The following is a 22713-nucleotide window of genomic DNA, read 5'->3' as shown; positions in this document are numbered from 1 at the left end:
CAGCTCCACTAGCCATTACCAAGTTACTCTCACAGCAAGGTTGTAAGATGCTTCCCTGTTGAGTTAGCCCGCCCTGGAACAGCTCTGACTTGTTAGGGACTTTTTCCAGGACAATGAATGGTTGCCTCCTTTGTCCTAGACAGAATACCTCTACAGTGGTCTGTGATTGAAGGAAATGCTTTAGAGGCCTTATGTACTATAGCTGCTATTTGCATTTTAGTCAGACAATAACACCTAAGTGATTTGTTCAGATGAATTATTCTTAAACCAGGTATCCCCAATCTGGACCTGCATTGCTGATTTTTCGTAAGCCTAAGTACAGGACTTAATTCTATCCCTATCGAATTTCACCTTGTTGGCTTCAGCCATTCGTATAATCTGTAGAGATATTTTGAATCCTGGTTCTGCTATCCTATTCATAAATTTGATAAACATGCTTTCTGCTTATTTTACATCTTGGTACTTAATAAAAATGGAAAGAATAGAGCCAAAGATGTAGACTTTGAATATATAAGATATTCCCACTCTGTTGATGTAAGCTAATGCCTGGGCATGGCTGGCCAACTAACCATGATGCCAGCTAACAGTATTATGCAGTCCTGAATTTCCCAGTCAATTCACAAGAATATCAAGCTAAGTTTGTCAAGGACCTTGGCATATCTACAGTATTCAGCTTATTTACATATCTAGCAATCTGATACAAAATGAATATAGCAGTGCACTTAATATGCCTTGTTCTCAGTGAACCCATGCTAGCTCCCAGTGATTGCCACTTCCCTTCTAAGAGTCCACAGGCAAGTTGAATATTAATTAATCTTAGAATTTCTGTGGTGGTCAGTATCAAAGACACTGGGCTCTACAATCTGGAACCCATGTTCTTTCTATGAAAATCCAGGTTTTTCTCATCTCTAGGCTTCTGGTTTCTTCCTTCAATCATGTCCAAAGTTTAGTTTTATACACATTTATCAAAGTTTCTTCAAAATCCTGGCATGAAATAATGTCAGGTGTGGAAACTTTTAAAGCCTCCAGGTGACCACTTACTTTTTGTTTGCCCAGTTTAAGTTTCAAGATTATTTGAACAATATTGATTCTATTCTCTTCTGATGAAAGATCTTGCCTTTTGGTAAAAAAACAAAATATTTGAGTTGTTCTTTCTCTTCTTATTCTTAACCTTGCTCCAATTTCCCCAAGAAGTGAGCCTGTACTTTTTAATTCTGAACGTAGCTACTAAAAGCTTTTGTGTTGTCCCTAGCATTTTTCTGAAGTCTCTGCTCATTCTGAGCTTTAGTCTTGCTGGCACTATTCTTACAGGCTTGTGATATTCTTTTGTATTTGTCCTTGGTTATGTGTTTCTCCTTCCATCTTTCATACATGACCTTTTAAAATATGAGTTAATCAAGAGCTCTCTGGGCAGCCTCATTGTTACCTCAGGATACCACCTCATTGTCTCCCTCTCTTCTCAAAAACAATGCCATCGCTTGTATAATTCTCAAGAGGAAAAAGGGTGCCGACAGACATGCCGTCAGGAAACAGCATAGTCATCACTTTCCATATATTTCCTTCCACACCAGTTCCACCTCCTATGGCTGGTTTCTTCCTTTTTTCTATTCATTTAACCCTCATGGAGGTAAAAGATCTTAAAGAATCAGAAGGAAACCGTGGATTCATGCATGCAAGGAACTTTTCAGCCTTCTTGAACTCTTTGGCCTTATGGTTGTAAGGTTTTATAAGACCAGAAGTTCTCACTGGATCCCAAAAGAAGCCATCAAACTGCTGCATTCAGACATTAGACGGTCAATAAAATTTGGATTCTATAATGTGAGGGATGTGTCTAGGGAAAGAATCTGGTCAGAATTGTATGTTATACACTTCCTCCCACATTAGAACTGGGATTTTTGTGTAAAAGCTTGGTTTACAGAGTGGCACAATCTAGAGTCCTTCATTCTGGGGACCCTTATCCTGAGTGCCTGTTTTCTTTGTTTTTCAGTAGCCATAATCCATTGGCAAGAACAGTAGTATAGAACAGCTTAGCTGGGGACCACTCGCAGCATATCACAAGCTCTTTCTTCTTCCTGAACCACCCTTCCAATCCTGAAATATGGGAAAAGTCATAGGACTCCTGCCATCATCAGTGGGAGGGCAATAAGAGAGCTAATGCCCAACGGCATAATATATTGTAAATGTCCTTGATGAAGAAAAAGCTGTATTACCTTTTAGATGTACATAACAGTGTTCATATCCAGCAGGTGCTTGCAATATGCTAGCTGCTCCTTTACTACAAGGCTGTATTGTTATTTATTTCCCCATTCTCCAAATAATGTTTCTGGTCCATTTTCCCCCAGTACTGAGGAAACCTAATTGAGATTTTATAATATCAGTGGCTCCCATGCTCTCCACCCAAGTCTGCTGCTTTTGCCATCATTAAGAGATACCCAATTCAGATACATTTATATGCCCAAGCCCCTCACACAGCCAGTGATCCCTAAGTGCTAAACAGATTTGTCCTGGACTTGGAGCCTGAGCCTGTGGAGCGAAGCTCAGATAATTTAAGTGCCTCTTGTAACAGAAGGCAACTGGAATTCAATAGAGATAAATGTAAAATATTGAACTAGGGAGCTGAACCATCAGCAGGGCAGGATTCTAAATGGAAAGGTTATGGCTGAATGACTAAGCAGGGGAGAACACACAACACACCCAAGGAATTCTTGCAGAAATACAAGTCCCCAGTGGACCCTGCAGAGAAGAGAATGGATGCTACAGAATGGCACAGCCAAAGGAGGGCTACTTGGGCTCCGTGGAAGCTGATGCTGGGAAGTCCCCCTCCTGGTGCAGCCTGGCTGACAAGGGACAGGGGAATTTGGCTGGCAGTGTGAAGCTGCCAGTTTTTAGCTGTTGTTGTGAAGAGTCAATATTGCTTTTTCTCTGCCAGGCCCCAAACACCAGAAGTAAAATATCTAATGATAACCTGAGGCATTGGTTGTGTCTACTAGAAAAAACCAGCCACTCAGATTGGTAAATTCAATCAAATGTCTGGCCAAGTTCCACAAAGAGATCAATAGAAATCAGCTGTTTGCCCAAATGGACAAGGCAAGTCAGGGAGCATGATCAGCATTGTCCCACAGAGCGTCAGGCAAATAAGACATTGTATTAGAGCATAAAAGACTCTCTTGGGTGTCTGAGAATTTTCCTCTAGAAGATCCCAGGGCATTGGCTTGAGCCTCAAATACATCCAACATGGCTCTCCCTTTCCCTTCATTGAAAGTGTGTTTTCCTACAAGTCACACAAGGACAAGGGCTTGCTCTCTTTTAGGCTGATCACATCAGAAAAGAAAGGATGGGGAAAACCAGTGAAAAGTCATGGAAGAGTATAAGCCAGGATTAAACAAGTTCTAAAATTGATCAAAAAATTTATTGGGACACAGAAATCACTTGCCCTGTTTTCTGGCCAAGGTCCACTGAGCATTCTTGTGGTCCCCCATGTAAGTCCTTCAGGCCTTACCTCACGTCTGTCTATTTTAGGATGGTCAGTAGCCTATCAGAGTATTAAAGGGTACATCAGTTATTAGTCTTGAGGACAATAGAGGCAACATGACACAATTTCTGCTTTGCCCGCTTCCTCAAAGCTTATGTTTAGAGCCCCTAGTCTCTAATGAAGAGAGCATCTATCACTTAAATTGGGGCAGCTTTACAAAGCTCTATACAGTGTTGACATATATACTAAGCTCTTTTGGCCTGAGTTCCAAATTCATTGCTCGGTTTTGGCAGGAAACAACATGGAGGCTTCTGCTGGGAAAAATGCATTGCCATCTGAATGCACGCAAAAGAAGAGCCATGAGTGCTGGTATTGCCCACAGGGGCACTGCCCTGCTGAGTCACAGGAAGGGGATCTGTTATTTTCTAATCAACTATGAGTAAGCGGGCCCTGTCTGATATTTTGGCTAACGATAGAGGGTTTTCTCTTACATCAATTTGTGGTAGCAAAGTGCTTTCTTTAACCCTTGTGTCCCCTTTTGCAAAATTCACAAAACCCTCCCAAAGAACTGGGCTTGTTTACCTTCCTCTGTCGTTTCAGAGGCTGCTGTGTACTGAATTCTCACTCTTTAGACAAGAGTCACAGTAAAGCTTTCTAACCAGAAAACCAGTTGTTGATTTAGACATGGATTAGCAAAGGCACAATTATTACCATTAAAAGTACCTTCAAAGAGACCTGTAAATAACAAGCCAAACAGCAGAAATCTGACTCTGCTCTCCATGGTCCTGATTTCTCAAGACACTAGGCCGCTCATGACACTTGAGATCTACCTGTGTCTTCCCCATTACAGGCTCCCGCCCTTTCTCCCTGTTCACGGCTCACCTACTCACTGTAGGCAAGGGTGAGAGGCTGGGAAGTGGGCCCTCTAGGGCTCAAACTTGGGCTCCAAAGTCTGGCTTGTTAGCATTCAGCTATTACGCTTTCTGAGGCCCTTCTGTGCTTTACAGGACAGGAGAGAAACATCGTATCAAGAGCCTTAGAAAATCTCTGAGTAGTGGTTCTTTATTAATCCACTTAATCAGTATATTACATAATTAATATATCAAATGGTACCTAGAGGCCTAGAATATTTAAGAGGAATTTTGTATTGATTGCATGTTTTGATGGTGATTCGAGGTACTTCCGGTGACAGCTGCAGAATTTCCACAGAGAAGGGGCTTAAGGCTGCAGTTTGATTGGAAGGAAGGCTAAGGGAACATAATTAAGATTAAAATGTTTCTTTGGGGTGGCTTTTTGGGAGGGGAAGTAAAAGAGGAGATAGAGGCTGCTCCTAAACTCTCCCATGCTCTGAGCCCTTTTGCATTCTTGGTGCTCTGAAGCCCATCCTGCCAACCCAGATGGCTCTGCTATTGTGCACACTGTCCTTTTATCTCCCACCCCACCTCTCGCTCTGCTCCTGTCTCCTGCCTCCTATATATCATGCTTCTCCCCTTTAGCTCTACACCTCAACCTTTGCCCGTTCCCTCATCTCTAACTCTGTTTCAAAATCTGTCTGGTAATGACGGGCTGGAAGGCAGGAACACTCAGGGGCCTGCCATAAAACCAGTATTATGACGTAAGATCCAAGCTCATTTTTCTATTATGAGAACCATTGTTTGAGATGGTTCAGTCCATAAAGAATTCTGGACCCTAAGAGAATCACGAAAATGTTCACTTGTTTTCCATTTGACAAACCAGAAGTAACAGGATGACCCCGTGGAGTCTGCCATTTTGTTTCTGACGGCGCTACCTTTCTAAGAACAGAGAGCTCTTGTCTTTTTCGTCTTACTGTCCGCATTCCTCAACCCCCACCCCAGCCAAGGGTGGAAATGGTGAGTCTGCAAATGAGGTCAGACAAACCAGTGGAGGATGAAAACAATAGATTGACCTTTATAAATGTACACTATTGGATTTGAAAGGGCTTAAACTTGGACTCCAGTTGCCCAGGGTAAAGGCATTGAATAATAATACTACTTCCAAGGAGCAGCCCCATGGAAGGAAGTTATGTCTCACTCTCTCATGACAGGAAATCCTGCCCCCCACCCCCCCGCAGGAAGCACTGAGCAAGGGTATGAGGAGATAAGGACTCTCATACACTGTTGGCACAATAATTCTGGCACATATTTGGCAACATGAGTCAAAACCCTTAAAAACACACACCCACTTTGACCCAGAATTTTCTTCTTTATCTTTATCTTCACAAAGTAATTAAGAAAGTGCACAGGTTTATTTATAAGGTACCAGTAGGGATACTAAAATTAAACAACAATCTAAGTGTCCAATGATGAGTCTAGTTAAATAAATGATGAAACAGCATAAAATGGAATACTACAAAACCACTAAAAGTGAATAGTATTTGTTAGCATGAAAAAATATTCATAAATATTGTTGAGTGGGGTTGTGGGGGCAGGAAGGATGTAAATTAGATCCCGACCCTCAAAAAGTTTGCATTTGAATAGGGAATAGGTGACAAGCAAAAGCTTGAAAAGGCTTTGAAAAGAAAAGAAAATTAGACTATGGTTGTTTATTTTGTTTTGTTTCCACAAGAATCCTTGTTGCTTTATACAAGTTCCAAATTGCTCAGCCTCAAGCAGAGCAGGAGGAAAATAAAGAAGACCACATTAGGTTGGGAACATATCCCTGAATAATCGAGAGCTCATTATGGACTCTTAGTACATCAAAATCCAATTAATTCATTAGCTCAGCACTTGCATTTTCCTTCTTTCCCCCCGGCTGCCAGCCTTTTACCCTATGATGTAGTTTATTAGCAACCCCAAGATGGGGTGAGTGGGGGAAATAAAAAGGAGATAAAATCCAAATGAATCAATTTTGTTACTTGTTAACGATGGACTGGGGTGGGTGGTGGAGGCAGGCAGGATATAACATGGTGTTGGGTGGTTTGGAGTACAGGTCACAGGGACACACAGTAGGCCCTCAGTGATGGGCACTACATAGATCCTGAATGAGGGAGTCTGCTCTTAGACATCAAAGCCAGACAGATTTCCTGGGAATTCCAATAAGAAAGAAAATTCAGCCAGAAGGGGATCTTCTTCTACTGGCCCTGACTCCTGACTTCACTTCAGAAATATGACCCCTCCTATCCCTGTGAGGTCTCTGAGTGATTCTAAGTCAGTACATAAATATCCTGATGTAAGGCCTGACAGACAGCCTTACTCATGCCCCCTACTCAGGTTCTGATTCCCTAGACTCGAGTGTCACTGTACCTATGGTCTCTGCCTATTCCATTTTCCATAATCCTTTACTCATTTGAATATCATAAATCTACCTTTTTTTTTTTTTTTTTTTTGGCCCACAAGGAGAAGACAACTCTGACTGTGGTCTTTAAACTGTTATTTTCTGAAGTATTCTTTAGGGAATAAAAATAAAAATGCATCACGAATTCGTGTTCGCAGCTACTGCCCCTACTTGAGCCGTGGTACATCTTCTTCACCATCGACACCAATGGTCTTATTTTCTTCTCCACAAAACCATTACCTCAGTTTTTATTTTCTGTCCTGTTTGCCTCAGCCCAAGTTGTTCTCTTCTTAAGATCTTTCAAGGTATTCAAGACCTTCAGCCGTTAACCTCTCGTTACTCTTCCTATTCAAGCAATAGCATGAACGTTTTCAAACCTCAGGTCTCCCAGAGATCTTCTGTGGGCATAACCATGTTTCCTTGTGTTTAATTATATTTAGAACAATATTTAAGCTTAAATGCCCTAAGAGGAAGGAAGAGCCTGGAATGTGTGGGCTGGAAAAGGAAAGACGTCCTGGGGGGAGCCATGTCCTCTGCATGATCCACGGAGCGAGCAGCTGCCTGGTGACTATATTGCAGGCTTGTGGGCTTGTATGAGCACAGCCACTGTAGCCACTTGGGAGGCCATGGAGGACAGTGGTGCCCACCAAGGATCTCTTCCTGTAGTTTGCTTACAGAAGAATCTATGCCACCCTTCAGAGCTGCCAGGTCCTGTGATCCTTAGGAAGCACCTCAGAGCCAAAGAGTGGTTGGCACCCATGGGTCTAATATAGCCATATGAAAACATCTCTGTGTGATATTTAGAGGATATCAAGAACTCTTCCATTTAAGGAGCAGAAAGTATAATTTAGTGAAGGGAGTGTGGTTGTGGGAAGCATGGTCCTGGGACCAGACACCTGTGTGCCTTGAACAAGCCCCTCACCACTCTGGGACTTGTTTGCCACTGCTATAATTGGAGATGGGGCTAGAGATTTCGACAGCCTTCACAGCCGACCATTCCAGGACTCTTTGATACTTTCATCTAAATAGAATGGGGATGAATGCTCTTGTTGGGTTTCTTCCAATCCCCAAATTCCAAAATCCCAAAATAAACTGGAAAAAAAAAATAAAATTCATCAAGGAATGCGGTGACTGGAGAAATTCATGATTTAGAGGCAGTTTGGGTATTTCCTTATTTCCATTTTCCTGTTGCTCTTATGCCCGTAAACCCAAAATGCTAACAAGTTAGGTATAGTTGCAATGACAGGAGTCTGCCAAAAAAACGTTCAGGTTGCTTGTGTGAACTTGCTAAAGGTGATGCATGAAACTATACCTGGCGTGTCCTTTCAAGGCCAAGCCCCCATGGTCCCAGAGCAAAGTGCCAGCAAACCGCAGCTGCAGAGAAGCACCTTCTCAGCCCACTTTCCAGGCTCCCTTTTGCGTACTATTGCCCTCATTTAGTAAATGTTTATGTAGCCGTCTGAAGTATGATGATGAATCACTGCCGTTCTCTTTTTAAACAAACAAGCCTGACCTCTGGGTTTCCTTTTCCTTGTTAATAGCTAGTTTCTACCTGTTTCGTGTAATTGTTTAAAGAGCTTTGGGTCCACGGAACAAGCTTGGTGGACATTGCTCAGCTATCAATTCACCCTTTTAATAGCTCAGTCCCTTCCCATAGAGATGATTCCTTCGTATTACAAAAGGTGCTCAGGTTTGAAATGGTCTCTGTGTCTCTCCATCCATCAGCCTTGTTTGGACCCTTTATCTCTGCCTGTTTGTGGTACTCGACATGCTCTTGCTTCTCATTAGCCCTTTGGCTTTAATTTCACTGAGTACCCGGACCGGGTTATCTGCTGTATCCAGTCCTCTGCCTCCTGCCCAGTCCTAGATCAATTGTTGGACCCCCTGTAAGTTACCTCATTTCTGTTCACAGTTTCTACCGCAGAGCACAGTGCAGAGAAGAGCAATGTGTGGGAGCTGGAGTTCACAGCGACACTCTTCTTGGGGACTTGAGACTCTTGAAGGAAGCTGAAAAGGCTTCCCTGTAATGAAATGGAGGGAGAGCAATTTCACTCTCCTCAGTGTGAACCTAGTGGAGAAGAAAGAGCTTGCCTTCATTTTGATGCTGGGACTAAATATAAGTTCCTTTTAAAGGTTCCCTTTCTTTTGGCCTGGCTGTTCTGTTCACTTAGGAGTTGTTGTTTTTTTTTTTTTTTTCAGTAAAAGCCTTCCCTCCCCCCACCCCCCAAGTCTCAATAATTTTCTGCTACTTTCTAGCCAATGACTGCTAAGGAAGGGCTCTTGGCTGGTCAGAAGGAGAGGAAAGCATAGCACTTAAAGAGGAGTCTAGAGAAGTCACAGCAGAAATCTAGTTAACCCTCTCAGGAGCTGGTGGGACATCATCCAAAAAGCTCAGAAGTTGGTGGCTTAATTTCACTTGCCACAGACATTCCATTTTTCTCTTCATTAATTCTAGGCCAACTGTGTTGAACAGGAGAGATAAACGGGTCTGCGGGCATGTCTGCAAGAGTAGTCTCCAACCAGCCCTGCTTCTTCCCGACCCCGCCTGTCCAACCAGCAGATGGCTTTCCCATGCACATGCACACTCACAGCACCCCAAGCTCTGCCCATGAAAGATCCAAAATGCAATCCCCAAATATTCACTAAGGTCGATTCTTGTGCCTGGCTGATGCTGGACAAGCTGTGCATGGCCAGATCTCTGCTTTCAAGCAGCTTACAGGGTAATTGCAGAGACAAGACAGAGACAAATGAAACAAAGAAAACCACTATAAAACCGTATATCACTCAGCGATGAAATTTGTGGTTTTTGCAGTTTTGTTTTGACCAGTACTCACAGGATTGTCATCGATCGATAAAATGCTTGCTGGTGATATCAATATGTCATCAAAATTAATAGCATGCCACGACTGAGTTCCATTTACTCACTCATTCAACAAGTGCTTATTATTATGCACTCATTCTAGCCATGTTTTACATTGTAAAGAACCTTACGGTTTGCAAAACGCTTTCACAAACACCTGCTCATTTGGGGCTCCTGGGTGTCTCAGTGGGTTAAGTGTCCGACTCTTTATTTCAGTCCAGGTCATGATCTCATGGTTCATGAGATGGAGCCCTGCTTTGGGCTTTGCGATGAGAGCACAGAGCCTGCTCGGGATTCTTCCTCTCCCTCACTCTCTGTCTCTCCCCTTTTTGTGCATATGCTTGCTCTCTCTCTCAAAATAAACAAACATTTAAAAAATAAATAAAAACAAACACCGACTCATTTGATGTTGGTTGGTTTACAGGAGATGAACAATGAGGCTCAGAAAGGTTAGGTAGTTCTGCCAAGGCCCCTGGGTTATTAGTTTGGGACCCAACGCCGTAACTTCCTCTGTGATCACACACCCTCCACCAGCCCACCTTTTTTTTTTTTAATTTTTTTTTTAACATTTATTTATTTTTGAGAGAGAGACAGAGTGTGATTGGGGTAGGGGCAGAGAGAGAGGGAGACACAGAATCCAAAACAGGCTTCAGGCTCTGAGATGTCAGCACAGAACCCTATGCGGGGCTCGAACCCATGAACTGAGAGATCATGATGACTTTAGCGGAAGTTGGATGCCTAACCAACTGAGCCACCCAGGGGCCCCCAGCCCACCTGCATGGGGAGTGACTGTGGCTCGCCATAGGCAAGTTTTTCAGTCTTGACTTTCTGCATCCTCCCCACCCCCATGCCTCACCTTCACTCATGGATAAAAAGGATCTCCTGCAAGTACCAAAAATAGGAACCTTAGGAATTCCCTTTCTCAATTTCGTATAGATCGGCACATGCATTCTCCTGGCGTCTTTCTTCCCAGACTCTCCTGTGTAGGGAAGACCAAGCTGCTGATTTGTGATCTTTGTGAAGGTCTCCAGAGGCCCAGGATGAGCTTTGCAAACTCACCTCAATTTGTCAGGGATGTTTGCACAACTTCCCTCAACCTCCTCACCCCTCCAACCCTGATTAAAATGATGGTTGAGCTGGGGTGGGGAGGAGAAAGAGGCAGGGCCTGGGTTCCTAATGTATGTGGCTGAAAGAGGGAGCTGCTTTCATTGCCATTTGGAGAGGGTGTACATGAGCATGTGTGCATGCGTGTGTGCATGCGCATGCGTGGGCGTGCATAAGGTAGACACGCTGAAATGAGTGAGTTTTACAACTTTATTCTGTGCTGTAGCTGACTATACCCTAAAGGACTGGGTTACAAAGACTCACTTAAGATCACTCCCACCACACCCAAATCAGAGAGTCTAATGTCAACACCACTTCAGCTGAGTGTCTTCAGAAGCCAAGTTGCAAAGAGAAGACAGACCCTCAAAGAGAACAATGACATGACAATGGAGTCCAAGAGACAGCATTGCATCTGCTCGTATGTCCTGCAGGAACATCCGTGCTTTCCACTGAAGAGTGCCAATAATGACACACAAACAAGCAAACAAGTGCTCTCGGGTGAATTCAGTGAGAAATCTGACGATGCCCGCAGTCCTAATATAGAAAGTGTCCTCACCCTCTGCAGTGAGGGCTGTGTCGGCACCATGCACACTCCAACTGGACAAGAACAAGTACCATGGCTGCTGCTGTCCTCGGCACCGATGCCAAGGAGCCCATGCCAGGGACAGCAAAATGACACCAGCTTGAACCTCAATTGCCTTATTTGAAATGAAAAGCAGCCACTGTCCATCCATCCACCCATCCATCCATCCATCCATCCACCCATCCATCCATCCATCCACCCATCCGTCCATCCATCCACCCATCCGTCCATCCATCCACCCATCCATCCATTCAACAAATATTTCCCAAGCACCTTCAGTTAAGCACTGAAGATGCCATAAAGAATATAACATTTGCATTGGGAAATATTTAAGTTCTTCAGCAGTGGGGACTTCCTTCCTATATTTACTATGAGAAAATCAAATATGAAACCAGAGGGATGCGGGTGCTTTAGTAGTGAAATGGGTCCAAGGAGTGTTGCGTGCTGTGTAGAATTGTCGAATCACTGTGTGGCACACATGAGACTAATATAACATTGTATGTCATCTATACCACAATAATTTTTAAGAGTTAAATTTAAAAACCAACTCTCACCCCAGTCCTATCAAGAAGAAAATCTCAGAAAATTTCTGAGGGGCATCCTCAAAATTGTCAGGTCATCAAAACCAAAGAAAGGCAGAGAGACTATTGAAACTAAGAGGACCTTAGAGAGAGACAGGATGACCGTTTAGTATGTGGGATCATGGAGGGAACAGAAAAAGGAAATTAGGTAAAAACTAAGGAACTCTAAATAAACTGTGAGTCTAAGTTAATAATAAAGTCTCAGTACTGGTTCATTAATTGCAGCAAATGTATCATGCTAGTATAAGATGTTAATAATAGGGGAGGCTGATTTCAAGTTAGATGGGAACTTTCTGTACTATCTTCTCTATTTTTCTGTAAACTTAAAACTGTCCCAACAAAGTCTATTTTTTTTCAAAGTCTGGGAGGAAAAAAGTACACCAATATTAAAGACTGTTATCTCTGACTTGTTGTAAAGATAGAATAAAATAATGCTTATAATGTGCTTAGCACAAAAGCTGGCATAAAGTGTTCAATAAATGTTAGCTATTATTTTTGAAAAAGACAGAGAGAGAATGGGCCCAAGGAGAGGAGATGGGCAGATAGCATGTTTCTAGAAATTCTCCTGGTCTTAGGAATATATAGGAGGGGGATGAACATCTTTGATGTTAGTCAGATTAACTAACTGGTCAATCATAATGAACATTATCATTCATTTGTGGTGTTTGTGTTTATTCCAAGTAGAAAAATGCATGCTGATTGTGGGAAATTTAGAAAAGATAAAAAAAAATATTAAATTGGAAGCTATATATATATATATATATATATATATATAACATCTATGTATTATACATAATAAATATGATGTATAAACATATGTAATACATACATATGTGCCAACATCTGAATTTAACCTTTTAATCATTTTATATATTGCCTTCTAGTATGTTTCACTCCATCTTTCCCTCAGATTTTTTTTTTTAATTTTTAATTGCTCAATATATACTCAAAGTGTCCCATGATCACAGTCCAAACCTTTTCAGCCCACCTGTCCTCCTTCGCCATAATTTAGAATTTCCCATGCCACTTCCTCTTTCACCCAGGGAGACATGCCATAAGAGAAGGAGACTTAATTTTAATGCTGGAATAGCTTAAGTTAAATTTATTTGGCTGCAAAATACCGATTCATCCTGGAGCCAAATGCAGTTATGTATCATTTTGTTTGCCTTTGCTGGAGGTTTTCAAACAGTCCAGGCTGATCCTTTGATTAGTGTGCCCAAGCCAGCTGCCCACAGAGGCATTTCACACATCCTGTGCTTGTGTAAAAGTTTATAGATGTACACTCAGGTCACTCCCCTCTCCCTCCGACACTGAATCAGGAGGGAGTAAGTTTGGGTCGCCTGGGATCTGCTCTCTCTTTTGTCGCAGTGGAAAGGCTCTTGGCCCTCACCAGAGTTGGGAGCCCACCCCATCATCAGCACCCCTCCTGCCTTTCCAGGAGGCATGGGGGTTAGCTATGGAGCCGCCACTACAGGGGTAACAGGAGAGAGCAGGCTGGGAGCTGGGTAATAAAGATCTTTTCTGGGATTTTCTGGAGGGAGAAGGCCTGGTTCACCTAAGCAAAGTAAGATGGAAAGAAGTAACTGGAGAGTGGCTTGTCACACCCACCCAGCCTGACAGCCCGACAGGTGAGTTAGCAAATGCTACATTGTAAGGAATTACTAAAGCTATTTTCTACAAAGTGGGCAAAGACTCTGGGATTAATGACTGTACGGCGTGATAGATGTTGTTAAAGAAGGCCATAAATTACCAGCCATAAACCTGGCAAAGCTTATCTGATTGTATGATGCAGTCTGGGGCGCTGGCAGATTCCCAGCACAGGCTGGGGGCAGCGCGCTGGGGGAGGGCTTAATGCAGAAGCTGGCAATGCATACCACTGGCCGGAGGGTACAGATGGTGAGCTTGGCAGACATCCAACCTTGGAGGCTGTGGACCAGGGCTGCTGGACCTGCTCTGCCTTCTCAGAGCTGCAGTCCTTGGTCAGGGATGCTGGAAAAGCCCACACAGACTTGGGCAGGATCGGTGGGAGACCCCAGCCTTATTCCGTATCCTGGGCCGAGGAGGCCCATCCCTGGACAGCAGTCGTGGGATCGAGTCCCGGTTGGTTTTCACCTCAAGCCTTGAAGAGGAAGATGAGGGATGGAGGTGGAGGGGTGAAGGGAGGACCTGGAATGATTTCTGCTCCCAGCTTCCCCTGCCAGGTCTCTCAAACTGGGTCAAGTATATCTAAAACTGTGTCCGTGACAAGGACACTCCAGCCATGACCGTGGCCTCAAATGCCGGCCAGTCTGCAGCCAGACCCCAGTCCCGTTCTCAGGCTCCTGACTCAGGGCACACCTTCACCCCATCCTCTCCTCCTATCTGCCACTGTGGTTTTGCAGAAAGGGATAAGGGGGGCGGGGAATAAAGAAAGAGAGGAGAGGGTGGAAAGAGAAGAGAGGAGAGGAAGAAAAAATGGGAGTAGGAGCCACTCTCAGTAGGGAAGCAGACAGAGCTGCCCCAGATGGCACCACCACCTCCCAGATCTTTGCCCCCAATCCCCACAATCCATCCTACATCAAACACAACACGGATTAACTACTACTGGGAGGAATACAACAATAGAATATGGAGTCACTTTCTGCCTTCCTCTCCTCCAGTGTTAGCTTTTATATACACACACACCCTCATGCACACACAAACCTTTATATGTGTACTTTTCAAAGTGTCTACTCACCAAATAATGGCAAACAGTCTCAATAGATAATGGTGTCCCCCTCTCCTGCCTCTCCTCTGGTGCAGAGGGGATAGGCCTAAGCTACACTGTAAGGGCTGCAAGGCAGTGAAGACATAGCCGCCTCCCATCAAGGGCTTGTGGTCTGCAGAGTTGCAGAAGGCAGATTTGAGGCCAATAAAACACATAGGTCAGTTATGCATCAAGATTAAAGGTCAGAGCCAAAGCCAGCCATCAACCCAAGTATTTACTGAGTCTTTATTATGTACCAGGCACTGTGTCAGCCACTGGGGATTCAGAACAGATGTATGTATGTAGCGCATACATTTCTCATGGGATTTAGTGACTAAGACTTTACAGAAGGCACTGGCACTCTTCACCAAGTATTCTAGTTCTCTGCCTTCCGGACACAGGGTAGGATTGCCCTTGCTGACCCCTTTAGTTTGGCAGGACTGGGTGACTTGGGAGTGGAAGTGATCTCTGTCAGGAGAAAGCTTTATTTCATTGCTGATGTGAGGTCTTCCCATGCAGCGTTCAAGCTGGTGGTCACTCCATCAGCCCGGGTCTCCGAGTGTCTACAAGGAGCAGTCTGCTGAATGACTACAGCGGACATGTAGCATGAACAAGAAATAAACTTTTGTTGTTTTAAGCTACTGAGATTTGGGGGTCATTTATTGCTTTGGCATTACTGAGCCTCTCCTGGCTGATATCCTCCTACCAGCAACCAACGCTTTTATTAAAAATCTACTCTGTGCTTAAAGTGATGGCTGACTTCATCACGCACATAACTTAGCTGCCCGAGCAGGCTGTGAGCAGCTGAGGGTAGAGACTGTGACCGATGCACAGTGCCCAGCACTGGGCCTGGCGCACAGAGGATTCCAGAATGGAAGCCAACCATCACCTCGGTTGCTGATGGGGACACATCAGTCAGGTAGCTTATGGGACGGAGGCTAAGCACGAACAAAACTCGAAAGAGAGAGGATGCCACAGCCTGGGTGGTGAGTGAAGATTTTGGACTTGACTTGGCCTTTAGGGCTACATCAAGCTCAGCAAGGTGGACATAAGTGCATAGATGGTTCTGGTCGGAAGAGGACCTGTACCACAGTGCACAGGAGGGCTATGTGAGACGTGGCCCGGGGCAGTCGTTGTGAATAGATGCCCCATGGGAGCAGTGAGAACACTGGGCTGTGGGGAGGTGCTGCTGAACTGAGGTGCCGGGAGAATGTAATGCAGGCTGGAGGTCAGAGGAAGGAGGGGCTGGCCTGCCTGCACCAGGGAGGCTGCTACCAGAGGCATCCTCATTTGGGGAGCCTCCTCTCCAGCCAGCAGCCGTTTTCCCTCTCATTCCCTGCAGATGGTAATAACCTGTCACCAGAGCAAATAAAGTCTGATTTACATGAAATTTAATGCTAACCATTTCCCTTTATTCCCCAGCACTGCGGTGGTGGGGCGGCCATGCTGGCCCAGCCCAGCCTGCTGTGTGCTGCAGCAGGATTTCACCCGACACGAGTTTCCAGAGATAGCTTTTCTGTGATAGGGTCTGTCACCCTGGGCAGGGGCAACACCCCACCTTGTTTCCCTGAAAAAGATGCAAAGTCCAGTGGAGAGAGCAAGAGGGGAAAGTGCAGCTGGAGATTCACCCAGCTTCCCACGCTCAGTCTCACAGTGCCCGCGACAGCGGTCTGAGTCCCATAAAGCGGCATCCGTGTCACCATTACACACGCCATCGGCATCGTCATTACACTGCCAGCGATTAGACACACTCCTTGAGCACCAGCCATGACCGTGCTAGACACAGCAGCTACAAAGACATGGCCACTGCCCCCCACCGGAGTTTGCAGGTAGCAGAGTCAGATGCTCGCAGAGGGGTGCCATCTTTCTCTACCCTCATCAGCTCCTGGAGTGTGTGAATACTCCATGAAGTTTCTTTCCTGTCCTTTGCTAATGATGATTTTCCACTTAGAATGTCTGCGTAAACCCTACCTACTCTTCTAGGCCCAGTTTAGATGCCACCTTTTCCAGGAGGCCTTCCTCACCCCTCCATACCAGGATGTCTGCCTCTTCCCTCTGTGCTCCTAATTCATATTAATTACCTTTATTTCTGTGCTGATCACCTTCTACTCTGTAGGTTATAATGGACAGGCATGTGTTTTTCAACCACCAGACTCTAAAATCATGAAGGACCGGTATAAAACCCTAATAATTAGCCTAACAAAGGACATCCATTCTTTCTCATGCATGCCCCCTGGGGGTCATCTCCCCACACGGAAAGGTATGTGCAAGGACCCTGTGTTATTCTAATTTGGCAGGGACAAGAAGTTCATGCAGAGGAAGGGTGGACAATGTACAAGAGATATAGGTTGGGGTGGGGGGAGGGGGTGTTGAATATCCGGCTTGGAAGTTTTGATTCAACTCTAGAGGCAAGAGGAAGCCCGGGCATAATTGGAGGCAACTCCTTTCAGGGAGTTCACTAACGTCCCCTACACTTTGCCTGGGAGCTTTGTTTCTTTGTTGCTTTTCTCTGTCTTTGGGATTCCAGGTTTAGAAGTTCGCCCCATCTGGGAGTATAGCCATTTTTTTTTTCTTGACCAGTGGCCTGAAGGTTCACTTGTGTCCATCCTGTCCCTTGGCAGTTCCATTGCAGGGCTCTCCCTCTTGCTAAATAACAGAGGACACTCAGCTGCCCTCTATTACTGAGCCAAGACCATCTTGGAATCCTGGGTAGGTTTCCTTTGGTCTTTATTAGGCATCTGACACCGCCCTGCGTGGTCGGTGGCTGACGGGGCTGAGACCAGGTGAGGGTGTGGGGCCGGGACCCGCAGCCATCACACTGGCTCTCCCCATTGCAGGGAACAATGCCTCTGTGCACATTATCATTTCTGTGGGGAATCTTTGGCAGAGCACCATTCCATAGAGTGGCCTCTCCTGCACTGTAGCTTGACTATCAGCCACAGCAGAGAAGCACCAGGAGGGAAATCTACTGCCCCAAATGCAATATCCCAGAGCCTATTAGAAATGAGGTCTACATTTTTCTGCAGGGGGAGATTATCCGTGCCATTGCTCATGCAGATAACTAAGATTAGGTTGTCAATATTCCACATATTAACTGTGGGAGCCGGTTTCTTCACCTCCCTGAGCCTCGGCTTCCTCCTCTAATATGAGGGGAAATTGCCTTGAAAAGTTGTGGAAAGCAGGAATCAAAGACCTAGCTCAGGCCTGACTCGACTCATGCTGGGTGATGCTCAGGAGCGTTAGCTCTGGTCACTACTAGTAGGAGATGGAGGGAATCTATGGGCACGTGGTAGTGGGTGTCCTACTGAGCAAGCTTTGCCCACAGGGGAGTTCGAGTCAGGGGGGCTCACTCATCAAGTGCAGGAAGGGGGTAGGGATGAGGCAGGAGGGCTTGCCAGAGGAACGTGGGGTGGACTCTGATGAAAGTGGGAGACAGAGAGGGAAGGGCGAGGCCATTTAACTAGATAGATGACCAGCTAATAAGAAGAAGAATCGCACTGAAGAAAGTAAACAAAGATTGATAAAAACAGATTACGGGGGTAGGGGCTGGGCAGGGCAGGGGATATAAATAGACCAGAATATCAACAAGCTAGACCTGTGGATGGAAAGCGGTCATAAAATAGAATAGACAGAAAATATCAACAGTGTAAGTAGCCCGATGAATAGAATATGAAAATGACACAGGCAGGTAGGCGGGAAGCATCACTTTGGGAGAAAAGCGATGAATGAGGAGAGGGAGAAGGCATCCAGGCAGGAGCTGGTGGGGCTGCGGAGGGGGGACCCTGGCCACCGCCAGACCTCGCCTTGCTGCCTCCAGCTCTGTGCTCTGGCCCCTAACGGCCCCGGTGATGTGGCTTAATGAGGAGATCCCTGGAGCTGAACTAGAATTAAAACAAATGGAAATCCTGTCGGGATTTTCTCACCTTTACTGCACTTGCCATTGAGAGGAATTTAAAAGAGAGCCAGCCTGGCAATTACTGTGTCATCCTGTGGCTGAGAGGACTCTGATGCCAGGCCAGGTGGCAGGGCTGTGCCCACCCCAAGAGAGTTGGGCTGTCTCTGGGCAGAAGCCCCTTCCTCTCCCACCAGGGACCCCTGCTGTCATCTGACGCCCTGGCTCAGCTCACCCCAAAGTCAGGTGCTCTTTGCCTTTACCATGGTGGTACCACCAAGTGTCAAGAAGTTTTTCTGAGCTTTATCGATATAACACGCTCTCAGCTAAGCAAAATAACTGACTCAGAGCCCTTCATCATTTCCTAGCATAAGTCCTGTTTATTCAGAGTAAAGGATGAAGGGGATCTTCCCTCCCTCCCTCCATCTAGTCCTTCCTCCCTGTCTGCCTGCCTGCCTGCCTGCATTTAAGATTTATGAAACACATAGCCATTATTCTGTAACACGAGGCATTATATTAGGGCTACGGGAGGGTTCCAGGCTGTAGGGATGACGGGAATTCAAAGGCAAGCAGGGTGGGCTTTGAGGGGGCTTGAGGGATGGGCTGGTTCGGTAAGGGGATGGGGTGCAAGGCATTCCAGGTGGAGGTGAAGGCCTGAGCCAGGAAACACACAGTGTGTTTGGGCAACTCCAAATAGACCGTGTGGCAGGAGGAAAGGATTCAGGGAGGAGAGTGGTAGAGAGTGGTTTGGCTCAGTGAGGTGTCAGGGTCAGGAATGTGAACTTTACCAGCATCAGTGATAACACATTGAGGGTTCTGAGGGGGTAGAAACAAAGTCAGAGTTGGGGCGACGATGGGTAAAATGATGGGGAGGACACAGGGGGTGGAGACAGGGAGGCCGCTTCAGGGGTCCACCTGGAAATAGAGAGCCACCATCAGGGGCAACACTGCCCATGCTTCCTTCTCGCCAACAGCACCTCTGAGCCCTCTTCATTCCAGCACTTCTTTCTCCTTGGGATGCCCAACTTGTATCCTTGTCCCCTGCAAGCCCTGCCTTTTATTCTTCCACTCCTTTCCCGCCCCCTCCTTTCCCCCTCCATGGGGCAGCTTCAGTTTTTAAGGAGTATATTGGCCCTCACAGCAACTCAAATACATCAGAGATCCCTTAAAAGATGCTGAGGTCATGAGACGCCTGGGTAGCTCAGTCGGTTAAGCACCAACTTGGGTTCAGGTCATAATCTCGTGGTTTGTGAGTTCGAGCCCTGTGTCAGGGGCTCTGTGCTGATAGCTCAAAGCCTGGAGCCTTCTTCAGATTCTTTGTCTCCCTCTGTCTCTCTGCACCTCCCCTGCTCGCGCTGTCTCCCTCTCTCTTAAAAAAAAAAAAAAAAAAAAAAAAAAAAGATGCTGAGGTCACAACAGTCTAAGCAAAGGAAAAACTAAGATGAGAACCCCACCATGAAGACCATCACTTGCAGAGATGACCCCAAGAACCCCACCATCTGACATCTACACATTGATTCAGGGACACAACTTCTGGGGGAGACGCAGGGAGGTGGCTCCAGCAGCTGATGCGAGACAACTTCATGCTTTCACGCGAGGCGTGGCCAATTATTTTGACAATTCTGTCTTGCCGTGTCAGTTAAATGTTTTGTTCTGCACAACCTAACTTCACCCCAAACAGAGCAGGGGCAGGAGAACCAGGCTACCTTCTCTGTCTGCCTCTCTGCACCTGCCACGGTGACGCGCAGTGGGTGAGAGCGCAGAAATACCATTTGAATAAATGAACGAAGCCCAACACTTATACCTGGGGGGTACCTATCTGCATATGAAACGTGATTAACTTTTTACAGAGATCCAAGGGAGGACTGTCATTCAAAGTAATGCCTTTGCTGATTCTCCCACCGCTCAAAATATCCTTTGAACTTCTCTTAGAATTATCTTCAGGACTAGCTAACGAGCCACACAAGACTAGCCGTCTTATTACATTATAATAACCCCGTGCACACGGAATAAGCCTTCCCTTCTTCAACAACTTGCAGCAAAGGAAAGCTAGTGGGACTCTTTTTACCCTCTTTCAAAGAAGCCCTTTTGTCACTGATTTTCTTTTGACCTTCAAGATGGTCTATGGTGTTTATTTTCACCAGATTGGATTTGCATAAAGGGAGGAGGAGAGATGCATGAGTGACTATGTGCCTGTGTGTTTGGGGTCCATACAAGGAGAGCTTGCGTGGTTCCACCCCCCCTCACCACAGTGTACCATGTGTCTCTATTTGCCCCAACAGCTTTTTGAATTCTCACTACTGTCTTTCAAAGGCAAGGTGTGGAGCTTCCGTGTATTCTAACAGAAAGAACGGTGTGTTTCAAGTCTTCAGGAGGTCTCTGCTTTGAAAACAAACACAGAGCTGAAAGGTGCACAGTTGTGATTGACGGTAAGTAAGTTTTCTTCCCAGGTTTCCAAGTGGGAATCCTGCCAGTCTAGCCATCAGGACAGAAAGCTCAGTGGAGCAAGTGTGAGCTGACAGCTGCTTTTTAAAAATTCACAGAAATGTCTGCATGGTGTTGGGGCTGACCCAGGCTTTGCCGAGCTTGCTGCCGCTGTGGTTGTGTTACCTGGAACTGGAGATGGGGCCCCTCGTCCTCGCCATCTGGCTGTGGCTGTGCGGGGCCTCCTCCTGCCGACCAAGGGCCTTGTGATGGTGTGCCGTGGACACATCAAGAAGCAGCCTCCACTGTAATCCGCACGCCCCCAGATGGGGGTTCATCTGAGCGGAGAACCGATCTTCCCTTGGCAAGCGGGCTGAAGGCTCTTGGCAAAGAAACTGAGTTCCAGCTCATCAGAAATTCTGTCTTCGGCAGCCACGAGCAGATGGATCGGGGCTTCTTGGGGTCAAGCCTTTGCGCTCCAAACTGAATATTTATAGTTGAAAAACAACATGTAGTTTGGGAAGAGTAAGGAAACCTCGAGGCAACATGGGGTGGTAGAGAGAAAAGGTAGGAGTGCTCATCTCCACTCGGGGCTCCTTGCCTTGGCTTCACGGCAATAAAGTGTTGGAGTCTTTGGGGCAATTTTTCTTACCTTTCTAGGGTTCCGTTTCTGCATTTGTAAAATGACAGAGATTGGACAAGGTGATCAGGTAATAGTGTTGGTGGCAGGAGTAAAGTGACATGTTTTCTGCTAATAAAGAAAAATGAAGCTCAGGGACAACTCACTATAATTCCATCATGTTCTAGCTGCAGACCATCTTGGGCTAATCTATCTATATTCACATTCTGGGGACTGACAGCACATGTTTCAAATGCGAGGAGCCAGAATTAGAGATCTTGTCTCTGGCCCTGGACGAGAGCAAAACCAGTCAGCTCCTACAGGTCAGAGCCTAGAACTCATGAAAATGACTTCCACCAAATCGGCTTACAAATTCTGGGTGGTGCCCAGAAATGTTCCTCTTCTTGGCAGCAAAATCTCAAAGCAAAATAAAATTAGAGCAGTATTCTAAAATATTACCTCGTGAATTTTCCTTTTGACCCTACAAGTCTCTCCACTTTAAAACTAGACTAGCAAGCTACAACTAATGGCCCCAGGTCACCAAAGAACCTCTGGAGAACCAGGACTTGGATTCTTGACCTTGAGTCCCGAAAGCCAGGGCTTGCTATTGCAAACAATGGCACCAGAGCTATTGTTGCATTATTGTTTTAATACCAACAGTGGAGGTTTGACTCGATAGTCTGGAGGACCCAAGCAAGGAATTCATACCTCAGTCCAGAGAAGGGGGGGGGGTGGATGCCTGAGGCAGTAAGAGGCAGTTTCCCCCTCATACAGGGAGGAGATAAGAATGTTCTGAGCTTTGGAAGGTGGTGCTGAAGAAGTGAAGGGGAGTGCAAAGGTTTCTGTGTGAATGTGGACTGCACCCTGGGCTCCACCTTGAGGTTGAGACTCTGGGAACCCCACAGAGTGGGCAGAGAAGCCTTTGCCATGCTTCTTGCCTGACCCACTGGGCACAGAGCCCCACGCCACTGTGGGGGTGCGTTGTTCACATGAAAGGGTGGCAGGATATATGTGGGCAGTGAGAGGTTCTGAGGAAATGGCCCCTCCCACTCCCACCCCCACCCCCCCAGTGGGGCTTGGCTGGCTCCCAAAGGGCCATAGAAGGACCACAGAGTCAGGAGGTCCTGCCAGAGCGGCCAGGAGCAGGAAAACCCAGGCA

The sequence above is a fragment of the Lynx rufus genome, unplaced genomic scaffold (genome assembly GCF_022079265.1).
Source record: "Lynx rufus isolate CCGP_SWC_20201006 ecotype Redwood Valley unplaced genomic scaffold, mLynRuf1.p SCAF_15, whole genome shotgun sequence".
Classification (NCBI taxonomy): Eukaryota; Metazoa; Chordata; class Mammalia; order Carnivora; family Felidae; genus Lynx; species Lynx rufus.
Note: the sequence above shows the minus strand (reverse complement) of the source record.